This window comes from Carya illinoinensis, chromosome 11 (assembly GCF_018687715.1).
Source record: "Carya illinoinensis cultivar Pawnee chromosome 11, C.illinoinensisPawnee_v1, whole genome shotgun sequence".
NCBI lineage: Eukaryota > Viridiplantae > Streptophyta > Magnoliopsida > Fagales > Juglandaceae > Carya > Carya illinoinensis.
The window spans coordinates 15,172,060-15,178,798 of record NC_056762.1 but is presented as its reverse complement, the minus strand read 5'-3'; the positions used below and the strand labels follow the sequence as shown (position 1 = coordinate 15,178,798).

The window sequence follows — 6,739 nt, the reverse complement described above, 5'->3', positions numbered from 1 at the left end:
ATTACATGTATTTTAATTAAAGGATTATTTAAATTATTATAATTAATGATTATCTTGTTTTAAATTTAACGTGTTTTTCGTTATATTATTTTGTGATTGCCAAGTTGTGAAATTTAAATAATGTGTATTTTTTATATTAATTATTGTTTTACATTTAAATTGCTCTTTGCTTTAATTATTCTATTCTTGGGCTTTAATTATTTTATTTTTTCAATATTGAGTTGCAGTGTTTTTATTTGACTTTTATCTAATTTTTATTATGCCATTTTTATTTTATTGGACATTTATTTTCGGGTTGGGCTTGTTTTTAGTAGGTTATTTTCTATTTTGAGCCCAAGCCCAGTTGGTTTTTAGGCCCAGACCGTGGGCTTTTTCCAGCTTCTGCACCATACGGTGCATTTTGGCCTCAATGCCCTTAGGGCTTTATTTCTTCTCTCTTCTTCCTTCTCCAGTCGCACGTTGCTTCTTCCTTCTCTTCTTCAGTTTTCATTTTTTCATTCCTTCTCTTAAGTCGATTGCTTCATCTTTTCATTTCTTTCATTTTTCAACTAGTTTTATTTTCCCATTTCTCATTTCTCATTTCATCTGTTTTTTTTTTCATTTTTCATTTCTCATCTTCTCATTTCTCTTAAGTCGTGCATGAAGCTGGATGTTGGTGTTGCTGAAGGTGCTCAACGGTGTGGGTGGTTAATTTTCTTGTTGACGCAGTGGCTTGGCTTCTCATATGGTGGCTCCCTATGGTGCTTTTCCATTTGTTTCAGCCATTGGGGGATTTTGAACGTCCCTTGTGACTGCTTTGTTTTGGGTGAAGGAAAACAAAATTGTTGCCTGTGAAACTGAACATAATAGTAGATCCTTGTTTAGAAATCTCGGTGAAGCACGATTCTTTGATAGTGTTCGAGGAGGCAAAGACGTGGTCGTACAGAATTCTCTCACCAGTGAAGAGCATCCTCATGGATATTCACTGTGTCCAAACAGTTCTTGATTTTCAACTCGTGCACTTCCTGATCCATCTTGTTAATTTGCATCAACTTTAACGGAAAACAACAAAAAGCGTTAAAACATCCCTTAAAACAAGAATTTTCGTTCGATAATCGTTTGATAGCTGAAATATATAAAGATATACATATATATATTGAATCACGTTAATTATTAATTACTTTATGATATAAAACATGCAGTAACAAAAGCAGTTTCAAAATGCTTACTAAAATAGTTCTCATATCTTAAAAGAAAATTAAAAAAAAAAAAAAAGCTACTTACACATTAGTAAACAATTTTCCTGCTTTATAACCTTTCATCTCTATATAGTATCCATTTACATTTGTAAAAAAAAAAAAAAAAAACATGCAAGAGAAAGAAGACGAGAGAAAAAAATAATCAGAATATATGTAGTATCTGCATATATATATATATATATATATATAATGTTGTACATTGATTTGAAAGTAAAATATAATTTAACTGCAGGGATAGATTAACTATTGTGACATTCAATCAGAATATATATATTGAAAGATATTATACTTCACTAACTTATCATTATCTAAAAATATTTCTTAAAATTTACTCTTTTATGTATTAATTAATTCTTTTTTGTAAAATATCATTTTTTTATTAAAAACCTTAAAATATACATATATTTTAATATTATTTTTAATTTTTATTATTATTTTATTTTATTTTATTCTTATTAAACTAATTGAGTTATTCTATTTATCATTCATACACCATATATTTATTATAAGAAAAATGAAACAAAAAATTAATTAGATGTAACATATGAAGATTATAAGTAGAATTATTTTATTTTATTAATTGTTAGTTTATATATATATATATATAAATATTTATATATAACATATAATTAATCCCAAAATGATACACTAAAATATATCTGTACCAAAATATGCATAAAAGAAAAGCACCGTCACAAGTCACGGCAACTAAATAATTTAACCATCAGTCGGAATAGTTCAAAACATAGTAAATGTAACTCAATACGAAATTACATCCTGTCCTTCGAAAGAAATATTTACAGACCAAACTAAGACGATAACAATGGAGGTTGATTCCAATAAGACACATTACTACGACAATAAACAGGACACAAAGTAAAGCGAAAGAGAGAGCAAGGTGGCGGCTGTGGAGGGATGATTCCCTGCAGTCAATCTCTCACCCAGGTTCATAACTTCTTGCTCCACCGGTAAAACGACTTCATCTGCTCCTTCAAGCCCTTCCTATTGCGAATGTCCGTCACAAGCTGCGCTGCCTGTGATCCAGATTCCAATGGATCAGATGACATCATATCCCAGTGATCGAAGACACATTGGGGGAAAGCCTGCCCTGAGGTTGCAGCCCTCAACGTACTTGAGAATCCCAAAGATTCAATGACAGGAAGGTATGCCTTGATGTTGTAAAGAGGCGTACCAGGCCTCTGGATTTCCTCAAACACATGCCCACGTTTCTGGTTAAGAACACTGTAGATACCACCAAGTGCCTGTTCAGGAGCTTGGATCTCCACCAAGTACACAGGTTCAAGAAGCCTGGGTTTGGCAGTCAGCCGGGAAGCATATATAACCCTCCTAGCAGTTGGAATGACCTGACCACCACCTCTGTGGATGGCATCGGCGTGAAGAACCACATCACAGACTTCAAAGCAGATACCTCTCATGTTTTCTTCAGCCAATGCACCTTCCTTAGAAGCCCACTGAAACCCGGCCACAACAGAATCCTTAATTTCATTCACGTACTGAACTCCCTTACACATAGCCACTACCATATTAGGGCCGGTAGTCTCCGGGCCAAAACACCAAATTTTATTCGCAAGATCCTTATCCCAACCAAACTCCTCAGACAAGATTTTGGAATGAACGTTAGGATCATCCCTTGGACCGATACGGCCATCATCAATGGCCTCTGCAAGCCCCTCTTCCAAGGGACGGGCTTCCATGTACAAACGATTGTGCTTGTTGGGTGACTTGCTCATCACAGTACGGGAAGACATCTCAAGGACTGTCGCACGGAAGGATACAACAGGATCAGACTTAATAATCTCTGCACCACCCATAAAATCATCCTGCAAATCCTTCTAACAGATCTCAAGGTGGAGTTCTCCAGCACCAGCTATGATGCGCTCTCCAGACTCTTCAATAGAACAGACGACCATAGGATCCTACTTTGCCAAACGTTTTAGTCCTTCAACAAGCTTGGGAAGGTTAGATGCAGCCTTGCATTGAACAGCCACACGTACGACAGGCGATAAAGACAACTTCATGGCACGGATTGGGTGCGCATCAACTTCCTTCTCATTTGTCAAAGTAGCATTCTTGGTGATATACTGATCCAACCCAACCAAGGCAACCGTGTTACCGCAAGGAACGTCCTCTACTGTTTCCTGCTTCTTCCCCATCCAGATAACAGTTCTCTGCACACTCTTAACATACAAGTCCTTCTTTTCCCCAGGCACATGGTTGGGACCCATGATTCTAACTTTCAGCCCAGTCGAGACCTTACCAGCAAACACCCGACCATAGGCAAAGGACCTACCCTTATCAGATGCAGGAATCATTTTTGATACATAGAGCATTAGAGGGCCCTCGGGATCACAGTTTCTGATAGCATTAGCATAAATATCATCGAGGGGACCCTCGTACAAGTTCTCAACACGATACTTTTGGGCCGTGCCAGGAGAGGGAAGGTGAAATATCATCATTTCCAACAGGGCACTACTAGCTGGCAGCCAGGTCTGCATGACACGTTTCATCAATGCCTTCCCCATTAAATCTTCTCCTCTGACTTCATGGTGACACCAAGCTTCTGCAACATTGGCCACAACTTGTCCTTCTGGTCATTTATGCAAGTGTTGATTACCTGCTTTATAGGTTCATAGCAGAACTGAACAAGTCCACGCTTGCAGGTAGGAGACCCAGTGTTCTTGCTGGTCCATTTCTTTGTAGCTGGGTCAAAGAAGTTTTCACCCCAGAGCCATTCCATCATCTTGGCCTCATCCACTCCAAACTTGGAGGCATACATCTTGGCAAAATTGGTCAGAGTAAAAGCCCAACCGTGCAAACCAGCAGAGAAGGCAACTGTCCCCTTCTCACGATAAACCTGAACATCACCAAAGAGGGGATCTTCGTATGTGGCCATGATGACATTTGCATTTTCAATAACCCTCTGGAATGTTTGCTAAGCCTCCTCTCCATCAACCTGGAGCTCAAGGAAACACCTGTCCATTTTGTTAACAGTCAAGACAGGCCTAATCCTTTCTGCCAAGGCCTGTCTGAGCACAGTTTCCGTCTGGACACAAACACCTTCAACACAATCAACGACCACAAGTGCACCATCAGTAATGCGAAGCGCGGCTGTGACATCTGATGAGAAGTCAAAGTGCCCGGGGGAGTCAATGAGATTGATGAGGTACTCATTCCCTTGTAGCTCTTCAGAGCCTAATCAGTCATCTCATAATAGAGACAGATACCAGTGGATTTAATTGTCATGCCACGTTCTGCCTCATCCGCACGGGTATCCATCATCCGGACATCACCCGCAACTTCTTGTGCAATGATACCAGCAGCAGCCACGAGAGAATCAGTAAGTGTAGACTTACCTGAAATTTTACTTTATTAAATAAATCATTAGACCTTGAACGACAAAACGTTCTAACATTATTCAATTATTTGCCACGCACGAAAAAAGTTAAAAACAATAGCTTTTCTTCCATTTTTTGCAGGGTGCAGCCAGCCTGTGCAGTAGTGCACTGTATGGTCCACGCTCGTGACTCGGAAGCCCCAGCAACACGGTACTGCAGCAGGCCATCCCCTTAAAAAAATTAATTTTGTGTCATCTGGCCCAATCACACGTATCAGATATTAAACAGATAAGACAGCGCTAGAAGCGACATTAGCTGGACAACAAAGAAAAAATATCATATAATAAGAAGTGTTCCAGTGAAACCATGTAATTATAGAACAAGCAATTACGTAACAAAAACAAAAAAAAAAAAAAAATTACGTAACAAAAACAAGTATGGCCACCAAACACAAATTTACATGTCCACTATCAGATATCACCTAAGACTTGAGGCAAACATCACCGGGTGTTTGAAAATACAAAAGGCAGAAGCAACATCTCTATTAACTCTAATGCAAGTAAAAACCTCCCACTTATGCCTGCTGCAATCAACAATTATGATGCCTTGTTCCAACAATAACACATGAATATTCCTAGACCAGCCCTCTACTGCAGTTTAGTCATATATACAGAATATAAATTTTCAAGAACAAAACATTCAAAAACTGAAGTAATCCATTACAGAAAATTATACGCAATGGCCAAATATTAATAGAAAATCATACCATGATCAACATGCGCAATAACAGACATATTGCGGATGTTGTGTTTGTAGTCCATAATCCTCCGAAGCTCATCTGCTGTGAGCTTCACCTGCAAATATCAAAATAATTATGAATTAATTAAAAACAGAAAACAGAAGAAAAACCAGCAAATAAAGAAGCCATATAAAAAAAAAAATTACTTACCATCTTGGTTAGCCTTTAAATGGCACGAAAATGAAAAGGTATTTGTCAAGAGGACTTCCTCCAAGAATTAAATTAACACCTGCCCACAAAGCAACAATTTTTTCACACTTAAATCAACGAACACGGAAAAAAGAATTGATGGTCAACCCATATTACAATTTTAAGGAGGAAAGCACATCTCTGAGAATAAGTAGGACGACAGTCGAAAATCAAACATGCAATCGTCATCAATCACCAACCAAACAACAATTTAAAATACCGAAACCTCTCACAACAGTTCTATTTGTTTCACAAATAAAACGTACACTCATACAAACTGGGTGAAAACCAAAATACGAGAACTAAAGATAGAACGGATATAATTAATCTACCCATACATCAAGTTTTAGGGGGGAAAAGGCTATTGTTTAAGATAATATTGTCCTTCAAGGACAACTAGCCATCATTTGAAACACAATATGTGTGTGAGTATATAAACATCCACACGTATGAAGATTATCAAACCTCACTAAAATCTATCCGCTTTATTCATCAGAGGCTTAAAATAGTGGCTACAAATCTGGAATTAAAAAACGTAGAAAATAAATCAAAAGAGAAAAAAGTTAGAAACAATTATTCTTAATATCATGAATACCCAGTCACGTTCCAGATTTCCAAATGAACGTTATATATAAAACACAAAAAGATACAAAATCAGAAGCTCCGTCCGGGAAAACGTACAGAGCGGGAGACGTAATTTTGATGATAGAAAACTAAACCAATAATAGTAAGGCATGAAAAAAATCTGATCTGCAGGTAACCGGACCGTTTGGCCACATAAAATTTTCATTTCAAATATAAAATTCTTATTCTATCGTTATATTTTTTTTTAAATTTTTATATAAAATATAATAAATAATTTAATTTTTTTTTAATTTTTTTAAATTTTAATATAATAATAATATTAAAATATAATATTTTAATATTTAATTTTAAAATTTAAAATTTTCATCAAAAAAATCTTAGTGGCTAACAGTAACGAACCTAAGAGCTTGCGTGGACTCCTCAGATGCAAAAGAAGTGACGGGAGGGAGAGCGAGCGAGATATAAGATAGATACCATGTGGTCGACCACGCTCTCCTCTAGAGTTTTGTCATTGTTGGGCCGGCTGGGCTTAATTGGGCCTTGGTTTCTCCGACTTTATGTGAAGCAAGCCC

General features: G+C 37.0%; 1 pseudogene across 1 annotated transcript; it reads right to left on the bottom strand.

The window, feature by feature from the left end:
• Window positions 1-1,910: 1,910 nt before the first annotated feature.
• LOC122282845 lies at window positions 1,911-6,302 on the bottom strand (annotated as a pseudogene). Its single transcript, XR_006230478.1, has 3 exons — window positions 5,544-6,302; window positions 5,361-5,448; window positions 1,911-4,612 (listed from the first exon to the last, which is right to left on the bottom strand). The product of XR_006230478.1 is annotated as an elongation factor 2-like (transcript).
• Between the last annotated feature and the right edge of the window lie 437 nt (window positions 6,303-6,739).